Genomic DNA, 19,405 nt, shown 5'->3' with positions numbered 1-19,405 from the left:
CTCCCTGTTGCCGATGTCATAATGCTGCTCCGTGGGAGTGAGGCGGTGAGAGTAGAAGGCACAAGGATGGATTTTATGGTCCTTAGGGGAGCGTTGAGAGAGGACTGCTCCGACGCCAACATCCGAAGCATCCACCTCCACAATGAACTGAAGATCAGGGTCAGGCTGGATCAGGATGGGGGCCGAGGTAAAACGTTGCTTCAGGTCACGGAAGGCTGTTTCTGCTGCAGGGGACCAGAAAAATTTGACAACTGTAGAGGTTAGGGCAGTGAGGGGGGCAGCCAATGTGCTATAATTACGAATGAACCGGCGGTAAAAATTAGCAAAACCCAGAAAACGCTGAAGCTCCCGACGGTTAGTCGGTGTAGGCCAACCTAACACTGCCTTGATCTTTTGCTGATCCATCTGAACACTACCAGCTGAGATTACATACCCGAGGAAAGAAACTGTATCCCGATGAAACTCACATTTTTCTGCTTTAACAAAGAGCTGGTTCTCCAGCAGTCGCTGGAGGACCCTGCGGACATGAGAAATATGATCAGTAAGGGACTTGGAGAAAATCAGAATGTCGTCCAGATAGACAAAGACAAAGTGGTTAAGCATATCCCTGAGAACATCATTGACCAGGGCCTGAAACACAGCAGGTGCATTGGTTAATCCAAAAGGCATGACTAGGTACTCATAATGGCCAGAAGTGGTATTGAAGGCTGTTTTCCATTCATCCCCCTCACGGATTCGGACCAGGTGGTAAGCATTGCGGAGATCCAGCTTGGTGAAGACTGATGCCCCCTGTAGCAGTTCAAAGGCTGAGGTCATGAGAGGAAGAGGGTAACGGTTCTTAATGGTTATATCGTTGAGGCCCCGGTAGTCGATGCAAGGACGGAGGGATCCGTCCTTCTTCTCAACGAAGAAGAACCCTGCGCCTGCGGGTGAAGAGGAAGGACGGATAATACCTGCAGTCAGGGACTCTTGAATGTACTTATTCATAGCCTCCGTTTCAGGTTGGGACAGAGAGTAGAGGCGCCCCCTGGGAGGAGACGTGCCAGGCAGGAGATCTATGGCACAGTCATAAGGGCGATGTAGGGGTAAGGATGTGGCCCTGGACTTGCTGAACACGGCCTTCAGGTCCATGTACTCGGAAGGAACGGCTGAAAGATCTGGAAACTCTTCAGGAGATTCAGGTTCTGAAAACAGAGGAGTCTGAGCATGACGGAGGCAGTGAGAGAGGCAGAATGAACTCCAGCCCACAATTTTATTGCTGCTCCAGTTTATGTGTGGGTTATGTTTGGCTAACCAGGGGTGACCGAGGACAATGGGAGCTTGAGGGGAGTCAATGACATGTAAGATTAACTGTTCATGATGATTGCCAGAAAGACTGAGACTCACCGGAGTGCTGACATGGGTTACGTTTGCCAATCTCTGTCCATTCAACGCATGGGCCACCATTGGCACCTCAAGCGTAGAAGTGGGCAACCCCCACTGAGCGGCCAGGCAGGAGTCGATGAAGTTCTCCTCAGCCCCAGAATCAACCAATGCCAAAATTTCGAGCCGTTGGTCCCCCCATTCAAGAGTGGCAGGAAGAAGTGTGCGTTGCATCGAGGAGAGTTTGACAGGAGTCACGCCCATCGGTACTCCTCCTCCTACTGGAGAGCGTCGGCTTTTTACTGGGCAGGTGGCAATGAAGTGACCCGGCTGACCACAATACAGGCAGGAACGGGTAGCCATTCTTCTCTGTCTCTCCACTGGGGTCAGGCGGGCACGGTCGATTTGCATGGGTTCAGGCTCAGAAGTGTGGAAATGGGATGGGGATGAAAGACATGGGAATGGCGGTTGATTGGCTGGAACTTTGGTGGATGCCCTCAGAAAACCCCCAGGAACTCTACCTTGGTGGCGCTGCTGTAGCCGTGAATCAATTCGGATGGCCAGGCCTACCAAGGCCTCACAGGTGTCGGGCAGGTCCTGGGTGATTAGTTCATCCTTGATGTCTTCGGAGAGGCCGTTCAGGAAGGCGTCATAAAGCGCATCTGGATTCCAACCACTGGAGGTGGCCAGAGTCTGAAAGTCAATGGCGTAATCGGACACAGATCGGCGCCCCTGGCGCATGTGTAGCAGTTCACGGGCAGCCTCACGCCCATGTTTTGAGCGGTCAAATACTCTTGTCATCTCCTCAGAAAAAGACAGAAAATTATTACAGAAAGGTGATTTGACCTCCCAGACGGCTGTTCCCCACTGCCTCGCCCGACCAGACAGCTGAGTGATAATGTAAGCAACTTTAGCTCGTTCAGTGGGAAATGTAGAAGGTTGCAGCTCAAAAATAAGTGAACACTGAGACAAAAAAGAACGGCAAGTGCCAGGCTCACCCGCATATTTTTCAGGAGGAGGCAGGCGGGGCTCGTGGACATGTGGAGAGGGCAAAGATGGGGAGGTCAGGGTATCCGAAGAACTTGTGGTTGGGACGTGTGGGCCACTCTGGGAAGGCCGGAGAGACTGGATATGGACTGTTAATTCTGCGATGTTGGCAGCAAGCGAATCCAGGGTCTTGCTTAGGGAATTCAGCTGGGCTTGGTGTCTTCCCAGCATTCTTTCTTGCTGTTCCAGGGCAGATTTCACATGACTGGGGTCTGCTGGGTCCATCTTGGTCAGATTGTACTGTGAGGGTTTGACGGACCAAGACCCAATCGCAGACCCACTGGGTAAAATAAGATTTATTCAAAAAACAAAAATCAATCTCAGAAACAGTGTCCAGTCCAAGGTCAGATCCAGATGTGCAGAGAGCAAACAATTCCAAGACGTAAGGCAAAAGATTGGTCAAAAACAGAGTACAAACAGGGTCAAAGCCAGAGATCCACAGGGCAACCAAATCCGAAACGTCGAGCAGAAACAGGTCCAGGTAAACACAGTAAAACTTACAAATCACAGGGGGCAGAACTCACACAGGCAGGAACAGACAGAAACCGGTCACAATCTGACAGAGAACAGATACCAGCACAGACTTAAATACACAGAACCATTGACTTCAAGGACAGGTGATTGGTGGAAGCAAATGAGGCAATAATAGAGATCAGGTGAGGGGCGGGGACAGGAGAACACAGGAACAAACAGAAGCACATGGCAATACACAAACAAAGGCACATGGCAACACAATACCCAGAATGGCCAGTAGGGCGGCCAAAAGACAAAGTCCTGACAGGAGTACTGACAGAAAGTTCATAGTGGACTTTGCAATCAGATTCTTGGGCTATTTTAGCTGTTGTTGCTAAGCAACCTGACAGCCAATGGGGAAACGGAGAGACTTGCGACCTGCTGGAGCGCCGCAAAGGGTGAATTTTCTGAGATAAAATTTGTCAGAGATCAACGCGCGTCGATTGTCTCGGAAATCTCGGATTCTCTGTATCTTTGTTCTTTACCTTCGCATGCAAAGTAAGTTTTGTGTTCTTTTTAAATAGGCTATCTGTGGAAAACCGTCAGTGAAATGTTTAGTGTATTTATTCAGACGGGCTTTTGAATTGAATTGATACGATATTGTGATTAGATCCTAAATACCATTATTCACACATGCTATCAACCTCACAAACTAATATTTTGTATGACTTGGGAGTAAAAGTCGTCTAAGTGACTGATTCGTTCATTTTTTCACGCGCACCACACAGGCTCCGCTTTGGTTACGTGCAGGTCTTTCGGGTCTGTGTCTTCTATTCATGGCTCTGATAACTGTGGGTCTTCAGGTCCTGAGCCTCTCGTTCACTTGTCACATGGCCGTTGTGCAGGCTCAGTGTAGGAGCGACTGATTCGTTCACGACTCATAACTATGGGTCTTCAGGCCTGAGTCTTTCGTTCATTATTCACGTGGTTACAGCAGTAACATGACCAACGCTATTGTTACTGGTGAGGAGGGGTTCCTAACGTTATCTAGTCAACCAGAACATTTCCGTAGCTAGCTAGCTGTATGTAATGTAGATACTGAATGGATGTTTAATTTGCCTTTCTGTTGGAACGAGTTTATTCACTACGGGTCCTCAATGACCAGGTAGGCAAAGTCACTTGCCACACTAGTTCCAATGAACGAATGAAAAAAGATTTGTTCATTTTACTGAACGAGATTCAAAGATCCGAGTCAGTAAAAAGATCCGAACTTCATATTCATATAAATATTTTTTTCCATGTCTATGGATAACCAGAGTGCATTTGAAAGACACGCCCCCAGAGCGAAGAACCGTTGATGGCTCTGGCGAGCTGTAGCGGATTTACTCCGCACTAGTGATGGGAAGTTCAGATCTTTTTTCATCCGTTCATTTCGTTCATTGGAAGTAGTGTGGCGAGTAGAGAAAGGAAAACAATATAAATATATAAAAATATCCAAAGAACACTATGTACAATATGTTCAATTGCCCATACAGAGCGCTGCATCTATCAATAAAAATCATTCTATTCATTTTATGATAACTGCTGGCACTAGGGTTACTAAAATGCCACAAGAGAAAGAAGGGCAGGCCAGCCGCTGAGGGGACTAATGGGAGAGTTACCTAGTTTGAGAGGGATCTATTTGCCACGCGTGATCGTGAACATGCACACTCACACATACACGCCACACACAGCACACACACTGCAAAAGAGGTGCAAGAAGGGATTAGGTGCAAGAAAAGCACATCAATTAAGCATGCAGTGGCAAGGGTTAGTAGTAGGGAACCTAGCTATGAAACTTTCCCTAAGTACGACCACCAGACAACACTGAGCACTTGTATTAGAAAGAGAAATGAACTAATGCTAAAGAAACAAGAGCAGCTGGTTAACAAAGTAAACAAGTTTACAATAAAACTCAAGCAACATAGTAATCAGTAAAGCAGGCAAAACAATAAACAGTAAAATATGCAAAGCAATAAACCCAAACAAGCAAAACTATAGACAGTAAAGCACAAATTAGCAAAACAGTAAACCCAAGCATGCAGGACGATACAACCCAACCCAAACTCAGGTAAGCAAACTCTGATCGGGGTCCTTGCCTGATCAGGTAAAGCAATAAATGGAAATGAGAAGTGAACTAAAGGCAAAACAGAACGCTACAGGCAAACAAAGAAAAAAAAAAGAAAGAAACACAAGGCACACAGAAAGCTAAGTGCGAAACCGTAAGCTAATGGCCAAACAATCAGCCGGCAAAGTAAACATTTAAGAAGCGAAACAGAAAGCAAGGGACAGATCAAGTACAAGAAAGGCAAAAAACAATTAAGAGGAAGGCAACAACAGTTAAGAAAAAGGCAAAAACAGCAGTGGCTGTAATCCTAAAAGGCAACAGAATACTGATAAAGATTTGACAGTCCAGATAAAATAAACACTGATAAATGGTTTAACGCCATTTACCTGGGTGCCGCAGGGTAGTGCTACTCTGTCGTGAGCATCCGCTCTATAAAACTAGGTCGGCTAAAACGAAACAATTATGTCGTTGCGGACAAACTTCCACTGTCGGGCCCGAACGTCAAGGAACGACGAACAGACGTCTTTTCATGTTATAGTGTGACATAATCTAAGAACAGCGTTGTGGCATCTGGGACGAAACACGACATGAAAAGTCTAGGACGTCAGAATTTTTTGTATTTTCCAGCTTAGTTTGACATCTCCTATGACATGTTCCTTGACGTTGACCAATAGGACGAATCACAGTCATCCTCCCTGATGACTTATGAACTTGCACAAGGTCTTGAAAGGCAGCATAAGATGATTGGACGGGGTCATACTTGTAGTGTTGCCAGTCTCCCAGCCAAGACACGGCAAGAATTTATGGCACTAGGATTACCTAATCTGACATAGTGGCCATGGTGAAAGACAAAAATATCGTGTAGTCTGATCCCAACATCAGCGCAGAGTCATAGAGTCAGAAAGTTTCTCTTCACTTAAAATTTTATCAAACTCTATCAGTACAATTTTTAATTTTCAAATGAGTGAATGCTTATGTTTGTTCTCTCTATATCTCTCTCTCTCTCTTTCTTTCTCATTCACGTTTGTTTTGTAGAGGCTGGATGCAAATGCAGATCAGTGTCTTCTTTACTGAAAGTTAACATAAAAGAGTTTCAAAAACTTACAGAATACAAAGATCAGGATCACCAAAGAAATAAACATGACGTGGACGAAACTCCAAACAGAACAAAACCACAGGGAAAACTAAGGGGTATTTAAACCAAACAGAACACGGCAAACTAACTGAACACAGGTGTTAACAACGATTTAACTAAAAGACTAAACAGGGCTAAACCAAAAACTGACCAAAAGAGGGGGCAAAACAAGAGAAACAGAGAAACAGAACACAGACTTGACTCTAGGGGGAATCAACGAGACAAACCAACAAATGGGGACAGAGAGGAGACAGAGGGACCAGGTGTTGCCTGTGTCAGCAGGTTCTGAGAGATTTTTATTTTTCCTTCTCTCTCTCTCTCTCTCTCTCTCTCTCTCTCTGTCTCTCCAGACTTGCTGGTTGTAAACTCACTGAACAGTCCTGTTCATCTATAGCCCTGGTTTTACAGTCAGTAAACTGTCCCCTGAGAGAACTGGACCTGAGTAACAATGACCTTCAGGATTCAGGAGTGAAGTTTCTCTGTGTGGGACTGAAGAATCCAAACTGAAGTTACTGAGGTCAGTATTAATCAGGAACGTAAATACAGTGTTTAAAATGACTGTGTTCATATTAAAATGAGACCAGATTGATGTATAGTATGTTTATTAAAGTACTGTTGTGTATGAGGCATACTGATCATAAAAGTAGATGAATTTCCCCCAGAATCTGTAAGGCTAATGTTAGTAACTGGTCTGTGAGTTTAGTTAATGTGATAGTTTAACAAAGTCAACATTTATGGTAAAACAGAGTGGAACCTTTACAATGAATAACACTTCACAAACCAGATGATGAGTTGATATTCTCTGTCTGTATGTATGTTTATTTCTGTCTGTCTGTCTGTCTGTCTGTCTGTCTCTCTCTCTGTAGGTTGTCTGGTTGTTTACTGACAGAGGAAGGCTGTTCTTTTCTGACTTCAGCTCTGAGTTCAAACCCCTCACACCTGAGAGAGCTGGATCTGAGCTACAATCACCCAGGAGTGAAGCATCTCTCTAAACAGAAGAATCAACACTGGCGACTTAAGTCAGTATAGTCTCTGTGTGTGAGTGTGTGTGTGTGCGTGCGTGCGTGTGTGCGTGCGTGCGTGCGTGCGTGCGTGTGTGTGTGTGTGTGTGTGTGTTTGTGTGCGGTCTTTATGTGTGACACTCATCCACTATCTGTTGTATGTTTTTGTAGTGTGAACCATGGTGGAGAACTCATGATCAAACCAGGATTAAGAAAGTGTGAGTACACACACACACACACACACACAAACACACACAGAAACACTGAGTTTGGTTCACCCATGGAAAAGAAACCATTTATCTAAATTCCTAAAAAATAACACACTCAGACCCCTTCTGACCAGGGCTGTGGAGTTGGTACAAAAAACCTTCGACTCCTACTCTGACTCCGACTCTTCAACTTATGGTACCAATGACTCCGACTCTTCTATTTGTAATTAGACTAATCATATTTCCTATATTGACTGAAAGCACACAACAGCATACAAGGCATTTCAACATGAATCATCAGCAGGGCTATGCAATCGCTACACAAAACCTTTGACTCAGACTCCGACTCCCAACTCTGTGATTTATGGTACATTTTTAATGACTCTGACTCCAGTAACCCAATAATTGCTTCTGACTCAAACTCCACAGCCCTGCTTCTGACAACACACACACACACACACACACACACACACACACACACAACACTCAAAAATACCCCATATTTACACCACCAGTTCCCCCCAGACCATTCCCCCACATTCCATAAAAAGAGACAGAGTGAGAGAATCTGTAACACACACTAAAGACAGGACGAGAGACAGACAGACAGACGACACCATCTTACCTGAGATTTATTATCAAATAAATATAATATTTAATGATGTATAAAATAAAATAATACTCTCATTTAGTATAACACGCATACACAGAGTTGAGAGTGTGTGATATGTTTTCTCCTCTAATTTCTCTTCTGCTCTGTAGATGCCTGTGATCTCACACTGGACCCAAACACAGTAAACACAAAACTCTCTCTGTCTGAGGGGAACAGAAAGGTGACACATGTGGAAGAGAATCAGTCGTATCCTGATCATCCAGAGAGATTTGATGACTGCCGTCAGGTCATGTGTAGAGAGAGTCTGACTGGACGCTGTTACTGGGAGACTGAGTGGCGTGGAGATGAGGCTGATATATCAGTGTCATATAAAGGAATCAGGGGGAAAGGAGAGAGTGATGACAGTTTGTTTGGAAACAATGAAAAGTCCTGGAGTCTGTGGTGCTATGGTAACAGTTACACTGCCCTTCACAATAAACAAAGAACTGTCATACCTCACCACCCTTCACACACAGAGAGAGTAGGAGTGTATCTGGACTGGCCGTCTGGAACTGTGTCCTTCTACAGCGTCTCCTCTGACACACACACACTCAGACACATACACACATTCCGCTGCACATTCACTGAACCCCTCTATGCAGGGTTTTATGTTTATGACTCAGTGTCTCTGTGTCAGATAAATTAAATAAACACACAAACCCTGAAATACTCACACATACATATGCACACACGCACATTCTTTTTCTGTTTTTCACATGCACACACACAATGTTCATATGTATCATTTACATTTATTTACACTTCCACTTGAACACACACACACACACACACACACACACACACACACACACACACACACAGACACACACACACACACACTCACAAACACGTGTGTATGAAGTACGGTAAGAATTTTATTCATGTATCAGAAATCTGTGACTGTAATAATAAACAATTATTAATTAATTTACAAAGTTTTGCAGAGCTTTGGGTTTTTTCTTATGAATTCTTGTCCATTGCTTTTAAATTCATGTTTATTTGTTTTTATTTTGTCACAAGTTCAGTGTAAACATGCACATGTCAGGGAGAAAGACAAATAAAATATCATCACATATAAAAACATTGAAAGTGATTCTGATGCTGAACACACACACACATACACACTCTCTCTCTCTCTCTCTCTCTCTCTCTCTCTCTCTCTCTCTCTCCATCTTACTTTCTTTCTTTCTCTCTCTTGCTCTCAGACATACACACTCTCTCTCTCTCTCTCTCTCTCTCTCTCTCCCTCCCTCTCTCTTTCTCTCACACACACAGCACACTCTCTTTCTCTGTCACTCTCTCTCTCTGTTTGTCTCTTTCCCACACACACATGCTCCCATTCTCTCTCTCTCTCTCTCTCTCTCTCTCTCTCTCTCTCTCTCTCTCTCTCTCTCTCTCTCTCTCTCTGACTCAGTGCAGTTACACGCAGGTAAGCAGTCTGATTTCAGTCCAATTATGATCCTTACTTCGATTAAAAATGTAATGTCGGATAACATGATTGGTTTATCAGATTAAAATCCAATTTCATGAAATCCAGAAATATAACCCTGAGTATCTGATTTTTATCTTGTTAGATCTGGCATGTAACTGATACTCTGATTTCAGTTGGAGTTTATCATTTTGCGTGTGCCTGGTCTGTGATACTGTGCGGACACTTTTACCGTTACCTGATCTATGGTCGGCTACTAATTTACGAACGTGGAGAGACACAACAATCATTTTTGGACAGAAGAGGAGACTGTATTTATTATTGGAGTTTTAAAAGAATTAAACTTATTAAAGTATCTAGACGGCGGGAAGACCAGAAATGGTGAGCTTTTCAAACAGGTCTCCGGATAGTGATGCCGGTTTCATCAGGACTCCGGAACAGATCCGAGTCCGTTGGAAAACCTCAAGAAAGGCATATACTACATGGCGAAACGGGCCAATGGGAAAAGTAGACATAATCCAGTCTTTTGTACGATCAGCTGGACGAACTACTGTGTGGCCGAAAACCACTCTTTAGTGGAGGAGCAAGGTGTGGATGTGGGCTTTGCGCCCACTACACATGTAACGGTAAGTGCTCAGAGTGTGAGAGCTATCCAACAAAGCTGTGTAACTTTCAGCTTTCCTGGATATTTTGGTAAGCTAATTTTAAATGTTATAGCCTGCTACGAGCAAGTAGGTAGTTAGACAGCCAGTGAAATGTAACTCGCAAACAGTTTTCATAATTTGCATCTTAAATGTTGTTTTACCTCTCTGTTTCAGACCCTCTATTGGTTTCTGCAGATGTGGAGACCAATGTGGATGTGGAAACTGATGTTTCAGTGGATGTGGAGACTGGGGTCCTGGAGCCTGAAGGACTAGGCCTACATATTGCCAACCCATCAAGCGCTGCTAATCAAGCAGCTGGTGAAAACTATGTTACACTCAGTAATATTCTTGTTGGTTTATAATATAGCATAATAAATGTAAAAAAGTAATGCAATCTATAATCTAATGTAATGTAATGTATAGCTCTGTATTGTTTTAACTTTGTTTTATGCTTCGCGTTAATAAAAACAGTAACATTTTGAAACTTTCATGTTACAGCCCTTCACCACTGAGATCATCCCATGGAGAGACTCATATCACCTTTTCACTAGTCTAACAAATGGAGCTAGGTTGTGCGCTTAGTTATCTTCCAGTGTTAGCTGTGTTCTTCTGCACAAAACAAAATCACATCATAAGATTAGCTGTGAAGTCTATGGTATTTTATCTCATAATTTAAACATTTGTGGTCCTACAGCTCCCTCTGATGTAGAGGAAAGTGGTCTGCCACACATGCAGTCAGTGCCTGCCTAACCCTCTGTGCCCCACAGGACTCTACGGAACTGTGCGATCGAGAAGCGAGTTGTGGCAGCACCTGCTCCAACATGACTGCCTCTTTTCACCAGGTTGGAACAAGGCTCTCTTTCTCACTCTCACAAGTTGTGCAAAGCACAGCATGTGGCTATCACATAAGGTGAAAGCATGTAATGGCAGTCACTCCGCTTCAGTAACACCCTCCACCATGACCTAAGTCTCCCAAAAGCTATTTCAACTGTGCTCTTGGCAGCACTCAAGTAAACGTCGAGGGACTCTTGCTCAGGGGTTAGTTCTTGAGATGAGGTGTAGCCTTTCATGAGCTAGTCCAGTAGTGGTTAGGCTGGATCACCCAGGAGGAAGAATTCAACTGGGGTCCCATGGATCTCTCTGGGGTCCTAAGACATGTAGGAAAGGAGCTGTTTGTAAACTTTGAATACAAAAATAGTAGGCCCAGTGTAAGCACTGAACCCACCTTTGGCAGTTGGTATGCCCTCTCAAACGAGACTGACTGCCTAAGCACATTGGCATCATTGGCACTCCCTGGCATTTTTTGCAGTTAATATTCCACAATCTGAAAGAAATACCTTTAAAGAGAAACATTTCTCTGTACTGTATTTCCATTTGTCAATCATCAAAAGAAATTTCAGGGCGGGAATAATCAGGGAATTAGATAGGTCAGTTGATAAGGGGGGTCGGGTCAGCTGAGGTGAACTCCAAAGCCCTTGATTATTCTTAGCAGAGCTGTGAAGTAATTCATTTGTGCAAGAGCAACATCTTGTAGCAGCAACTGCTTGATATTGAAATGATTCTGCTGCACAGCTGTACTCTCTGGAAAAAGTCTAACAACGCTACTTTAGCTATAAATTACCAATAAGTGTCATCCACTAGAGTTTGAAGGACATATGATGGCAGTATCGGGATGCGTGTTCCATTAGTGCATCCAGTTACCTGCGGTATGTTAAATTTTTCCTCGAAACGCTGCGCTATTGACCAAGCCTCATCCAGCGTTGGTATTTTAATGAGTTTATGTATTACGGATGACACCATACTCTTACAAAACAGTGTTACAAATTCCATTACGGTTGTGTACACCAAACTGATTGGCTACCACGCTATACTCGCCAGCACAACTTGCCAGTTTCTACAGGACAGTTGCCACCCTCATTTCAAGAGGACTGGGTTGGCGGACGGTGTTGACATCAGGCCTCATAACTCACTCCATCAGTTGACACAGTTTTGGAAATGATACCGTAGTCATATGGAAGTTGTGTTTCCAATCCTCGTCATTGAACTCCAGGAGCACTACCCTTTCCCACCAATCTTTACTCTGCACCTTCATCCAACAGCTTTGGGGAGCCCGTTGTGATGGCTGTGGCACTTGTTGCAGGGCCAGTATTCTATTGCGGGCTGTGTGAAATTGGTGTAATATAAAAATAATGTTGTTCATTTTTTCGAGCAACATCAACAAGGTGGTAGCCCTGATCTGTAGTAGGCATACAGCTAGAAGATATGACCACAGTCACATCTGTCCATCCATCTTTTACTAACTAATTACAGCGCTTTTTGGGCTTGACAGTTTGGTTGCCCCAGGCAACAGTTACTATTTTGGTTTTTCGAATGTGTAGTCTTTAGTGATACAGATGGGCAAAACATGCAAGCAAAATACGACCAAGAAATGCGACCTGCGAGTTTTTCCAAAAAGTACCTAAAACATAGGCAAATTAGGCAACCGATTTCCTTGAATGAAGATTTTTCCTTTTTTTGTGAATCGGATTGTACTACTTACCATGTAAACTGGAATATTCCTTTATTCGATAATAATCCAATAAGTGCTTTAGTCAGACTGTTCTGCACATGTGTAGAACCCAATAATGTAATATATGTAATACTTGAAAATGTAATAACTTCCCAACAATGTACTGTAAAATTATTATTATTATTATTATTATTATTATTATTATTATTGTTGTTGTTGTTATTGTTGTTGTTATTATTATTATTATTATTATTATTATTGTTATTATTGTTGTTGCTGTTGTTGTACTGTACTTTTTTTTTTGGCATGGCTTACGCTTTAAAGAAAACATCCCATCCTGTGAACTCCCTGGGCCGTGCAATGTGGGAGAAAGCATTACTGAGCTCTTATTTTCTAATCAATTTGCCAAAATCACTGAATACATGTTTTAATAAAATATATAAGTCAAGGTGGTTTGATTCAGCAGCAAATCAACAGAAACAAAGTGAAACTGAAGTCGGTGGTGTAACTGATGAGTTTTTGGCACTGGTATATAGTACTGGACATAATACTCTACACAGAATAAGGATGTAAGGTAAGACATGTACTATCATAAGGAGATACAGGAGTAGATGAAAAAGACTGATTTATTTGTCTCTTCAGCTCACCTTTCATCTACCATAGACCAATGACAGTGCAGCACTGTGTAATATTCACAAATGAAAAATGGAAAACCATTTCATTATTACATAGGATTAGTGCCATTATATTAGTACACATGATTATAACATTGCCTATTTCAAAAGAGTGACTAACTTACAAAAACTATGCATTCCCAAAGCGATAAAACTTGATTGGTGGCATGGATGGTCGAAGGCCAATGTGACGGCCTCTGCTCTGTATTTTTGTTGTGTTTGCAGGTTGGGTGTCAGAGTGGGAGGGCTGTCCTAGTTGATACTGGGCACCTGGGTGTTTTGATCCCCAGTTGTATAAAAGCCTAAAGGGAACTTCCTTCCCCCCAACCCTTTTCTGTTTCTCTCGTCCTCAGGCCTCCACCATTTGTTTCCTGAGGATTTTGGTTGCTGCATTACAACTACTAGACTACCAGTCTAATTGTTAAATTATGTTTTTTTTTTCTTTTATAATAAATTTGCTTTGTCCTTAATGTGATCTGTGCCTCCTTTTTGTCATCTCTTTTGAGCCGAGTTGTGACACCAAGTTATTGCAATATTGGGAAATTATTACATTACTGGGTTATGCAAAAGTAAGGTTAACCCAATAACGCAATAACCACCCGTTAACGTAATCATTTATTACATTATTTGTGCAGAGTAATAAATTATTGTTTAAGTTTTTTATTACATTATTGGGAAATTATAAGGTTTTCTTAAATTTTTGATGGAGTTAAGTGGAGATTTTTATTACATTATTGGGAGTTAATACATTATGGGGAGATTATTACATTATTGGAGTCTACTGGGGTTTCCAATAGCAGGAGACTATTGCACACCTGTCTGATCATGAAGGGGTGTCCTCTCTCTGTGGTCCCTCTAAAGATTACTTCCACTGTTTTTTGTTTTTTTTTGGGGGGGGGGGGGGGGGTTCTTGTCCGTGTCTGCTACGATTATTAAGTCAGGGGGTGTCGTCCTGTTTTGTTTGTTGTATACCCCTTTGAAACTGTAAACAGTGATACTGGGCCTTAATTAAACTTGAAAACTTGGGAACAGGAGTTTGATCTCATATAGAAAATTCTGTTCAGCTAAACCTCACTGGAATAAAACTTGTTGCTCTCTCTCTCTCTCTCTCTCTGTCTCTCCAGACTTGCTCTCTGTAAACTCACTGAACAGCCCAATGAAGCTGTAGCCTCAGTTCTACAGTCAGTAAACTGTCCCCTGAGAGAACTGGACCTGAGTAACAATGACCTTCAGGATTCAGGAATGAAGTTTCTCTGTGTGGGATTGAAGAATCCACACTGTAAACTGAAGATGCTGAGGTCAGTATTAGTCAGGAATTTAAATACAGTGTTTAAAATGACTATGTTCATATTAAAATGAGACCAGGTTAATGTATAGTATGTTTATTAAAGTACTGTTGTGTGTGAAACATACTGATCATAAAAGTAGATGAACTTCCCCCAATATCTTTACAGCTAATGTTAGAAACTGGTCTGTGAGTTTAGGTAATGTGATAGTTTAGCAAAGTCAACATTTATGGTAAAACAGAGTGGAACCTGTACAATGAATCACACTTTACAAACCAGATGACGAGTTGATATTCTCTGTCCGTCTGGCTGTGTTTTGATTTTGGTGATCCGATAACAAATAGACAGCTCTAAGCACGTCCGTTTATACCTGACTTTAGAATCCGTGTCTGGAGCAATCACTTCCTCACTCTGTATGCAAATAAGCACGTAAATCATTTTCCAACACGTTACCCCTTTCATTGAATTTCAGTTTTGCTTTTTTGATTGGAGATAGTGCTTATGACGTGAGATGTCAGACAAATTTGGTGATCATTGATCGCTGTTTGGGACATGAAGGCTTGTTAAGCTGTTTCCTTATGGGCGTCAATGGAGAGGAAACTGCTTAATGTGAGATAACGACCATACTCCTGGTCGTTTCTGACAAGAGATCTCAGAGAGAAATTTTGTGATCATTGATCGCCGTTATGGAACATTAAGTCACGTTAAGCTTTTTCACGTTAAACATTGTTGTTTTTAATCAGCGGGAGGCATCAATGCACCTCCCGTGCCTAGTCTGTCAGAAATTAAAAGAAGAAGAAGAAATCAAAAGAATATCCATTTTGCCTGTTCTTGTTGTTGTCTGTTGTCGCAATTTAATATGATGCCGTTGGCGAGCGAATGTATACATACGCGAATGAGTTCGTACTTCCGCGTAAGCAGAGGACGTCAGTTGAGTGGGTGGTCATTCAATGTGGTCAAGTTCGCTTTCGCGTTTACACTGCCATAAGAATGTGGTCATATGCGGTCCAGACCACCTCTCAATGTGTTTTGAGTGATTGGAACTTGGTGCGACCTTAATGTGCATTGGATGTGTTTACACCTATTCTTTTGAGCTGTCCACTTGTGATTGGATCACCAAAATCAGATCTTTATGCAAGGTAAACAGGGCCTCCATCTCTCTCTCTCTCTCTCTCTCTCTCTCTCTCTCTCTCTCTCTCTCTCTGTAGGTTGTCTGGTTGTTTAGTGACAGGTGAAGGTTGTTCTTCTCTGACTTCAGCTCTGAGTTCAAACCCCTCACACCTGAGAGAACTGGATCTGAGCTACAATCACCCAGGAGTCTCAGGAGTGAAGCGTCTCTCCACACAGAAGAATCAACACTGTCGACTTAAGTCAGTACAGCGCGTGCGTGTGTGTGTTTGTGTGTGTGTGAGCTTGTGTGAGACTCATCCACTGTCTGTTGTGTGTTTTGTAGTGTGGTCCATGGTGGAGAATTCATGATCAAACCAGGATCATGAAAATGTGAGTACACGCACACACACACACACACACACATGCATGCACACACACACACATACACACACAAGTTTGGTTCACCCCTGGAAAAGACTCTTGCTTTTCTTCTCCATTTAATGAATCTGTAATCTGTGACACACACTAAAGACAGGACGAGAGATGGAAAGACAGACGACGCCATCTTACCTGAGATTTATTATCAAATAAATATAATATTTAATCATATAATACTAATATAAGAATATAATACTCTCCATTTAGTATAAAACACACACACACACACACACACACACACAGTTGAGAGCGTGTGATGTTTTCTCCTCTAATTTCTGTAGATGCCTGTGATCTCACACTGGACCCAAACACAGTAAACACAAAACTCTCTCTGTCTGAGGGGAACAGAAAGGTGACACATGTGGAAGAGAATCAGTCGTATCCTGATCATCCAGAGAGATTTGATTGGTGGCCTCAGGTCATGTGTAGAGAGAGTCTGACTGGACGTTGTTACTGGGAGGTGGAGTGGAGGTCGTGTTTGTCAGGGTTCCTGCATGAACTGCTCTCTGTTGTGCCCCTGCTGGTCATGTCTGGTATTAGCTGTCATTTGTTTTTGGTTTTGTCATGTGCTTTTGTTTATTTCAACTCCCCCCCCCCCCCCCCCACTTATTGTGTCATTGTTCTCACCTGTCTCTCGTTGAAGTTGTAATTAGTCTGTCTATTTAAACCCTGCCTGTTCTACCCTTTGTTTGTCAGTTCGTACCGCTTTCCCCCCAGTGTGTCATACCAGCCTTTTCATATTCTGATTGCCTTCTGTGTTTGACCTCTGCCTGTTTTTTGACTTTTTGTTTGCCTGTTGGATTTTGCCTCTTCTGCCTGCCTGCCTGCCTGCCTTGCCCTGTATCTGTTTTTGAACCTTTTGCCTGTCTGTGGATTTTGCCTTTGTCTACCGTTTTGGATTGTTTGCCTCCCTCTGACTGTTCTGTGGTATGACCTCTGCTTGTTTTTTGGATTCCGCTTTCTGCCAAGTGTATTGAAAGACTTCTGCCTGGCACAATAAACATCTTATTCATTCATCAGTGAGTCTGCAACTGAGTCCCCTGTTTTCCCTGACAGTGTTATTGTATCAGTGACATATAAAAGAATAAGGAGGAAAATGAACTGGAGAGGTGACTGTGGGTTTGGACACAATGAAAAGTCCTGGAGTCTCTTGTGCTTTGGTAACAGATACTCTCCCTTTCACAATAGACAGACAACTGTCACACATCACCACCCCTCACACACACACAGAGTAGGAGTGTATCTGGACTGGTCGTCTGGAACTGTGTCCTTCTACAGCGTCTCCTCTGACACACACACACTAACACACATACACACATTCCACTGCACATTCACTGAACCCCTCTATGCAGGGTTTGGGGTTTATGCTTATACTGACTCTTCAGTGTCTCTGTGTCAGATAAAATAAATAAACACACGCACTCTGAAATACACACACACACACACACACACACATTATTTTTCTCTTTTTTGCATGCACACACACACTCACAGAAGTGAGTACAGTCAGAGTTTTATTCATGTATCATAAATCTGTGACTATATTAATAAACAATTATTCATTAATTTACAAAGTTTTGTAGAGATTTGTTTGGGTTTCTTGTCCATTTACTTTTAAATTCTTGTTTATTTGTTTTCATTTTGTTACAAACACAATGTAAACATGCACATGTCAAAGCAAAAGATACAAATAAAATATTAAAACATTGAAAGTGTTCCTGATGCTGAACACACACACACACATGCACACACATATGCACTCTCTCTCTCTTTCTCTCTCTCTCTTTCTCTCATATACTCTCTCTCACACACACACCCACTCTCTCTCTGTCTCTTTCTCACACACACACATACTCTCTCTCCTTCTCTCTCTCTCTCTCTCTCTCTCTCTCTTTAGTGTGGAGACATGTGTAACTGGGGATCAATCTGGTTGGTTCCAAAATGTCCAACACATCACTCTTTCTTTCTCACACACACACACACACACACACACACACACACACACACACACACGCTCTCTCTCTTACTCTCTCTGTCTCTCTGTCTGTCTGTCTGTCTCTCTCTCTCTCTCTCTCTCTCTCTCTCTCTCTCTCCCTCTCTCTCTCTCTCTCTCTCCATTAATCAAACTAAACAATCCTTATAACCATAGTTCAGGTTTTAATATTGACAAGTGAGTGTAAATGTACCAGACAATACAAAACCTTTTAACATGCTGAAAACCCCTTGAAAATTCTACGAATGCTTGAAAAAAAAAAAGAAAAGTGGTGGTTCTAGCTTGTACCCCCTCTTGTATTTATGACACCTTTGTTGTATTGCCGATTTTTATGAGAATTTCTGTTGTTACTTCGATCTCTTGTTGTGTTGTCTGGTACAGAACTTTATTCAAATAAGAATTTATTTTGTATTTTGCATGGCTAAAAATTAAATATCAATTCTGAATATTTATACGTTGTCACTGTACTGGCTTGACTGAATCATGGGGATATCGAATCGTGGACCTCATATCGTATATGGAACCAAATCATGAAATATCTATGTCGTACCATGGTGTTTTTATTATATTTACCATATCATGATATTTGCATGGATCATGCTAAACTCTTATATTTTTATTAAAGTACGTACAATCATTGACATGCTACTACCATGACTGAATTATAACAATATAACCATGGTATTATCATTTAAATACCATATTAATACTGTGGTCATTTGGTCACTTTGATGACATGGTATTACGATAATACCATCATACTTTTTTTAAGGGACGATAATATTTAACTTCAGTATAACTGATGCTAAATAATTTCATCATAAGTGTGATCTACCATGTTTTTCTCATTAGGCCTATAAATCTCAATTATATTTGTCCTTAATAAAATCTGTGGTCCACAACCGCTTGTAAGATAACAGAAGTCAGTGTGGATTTTGGGTGGAGCAGTGACTGGTATATGGCCCCAACGCACTGATGGAAACCCCAGTGGTTCTTGAATCTACGAATGATGGTTTGTTGCTCATCAGATTCTGGCATCTTGATGTAATCATGCAGCAGCTCATATCGCACGGCCTGGCAAAAGTCGTGGACTCTAGGCATGCGGGTTGTTTCAAGTGTTAAGCAAGTGTAAACACAGGTATTGGATATGGGTCACTTTTAACAGTAGATGTAAACAGGCGGTCAAAAAATCGGATATAGGCAAAAAAAATCAGAACTGGGCATCAAAACCTGCAGTGTAAACGCAGCCTATAATTGCTGTCTCTAGCTGAGATACTGGTCAAACCATTTTGTCCATGGCACATTACTTCCACATTCAAACAACTTAATGATGTGTGTGTGTGTGTATGTGTGTGT

At 42.2% G+C, this 19,405-nt stretch overlaps 1 pseudogene; it reads left to right on the top strand.

Annotated features, from left to right (window-relative positions):
- LOC115821722 (NACHT, LRR and PYD domains-containing protein 3-like) overlaps positions 1–17,464 on the top strand; it is a 34,938-nt pseudogene extending 17,474 nt beyond the window's left edge.
- The last annotated feature ends 1,941 nt before the right edge of the window (positions 17,465–19,405 follow it).

The sequence above is a fragment of the Chanos chanos genome, chromosome 9 (assembly GCF_902362185.1).
Source record: "Chanos chanos chromosome 9, fChaCha1.1, whole genome shotgun sequence".
Classification (NCBI taxonomy): Eukaryota; Metazoa; Chordata; class Actinopteri; order Gonorynchiformes; family Chanidae; genus Chanos; species Chanos chanos.
This window is presented reverse-complemented; position numbering and strand designations above follow the sequence as displayed.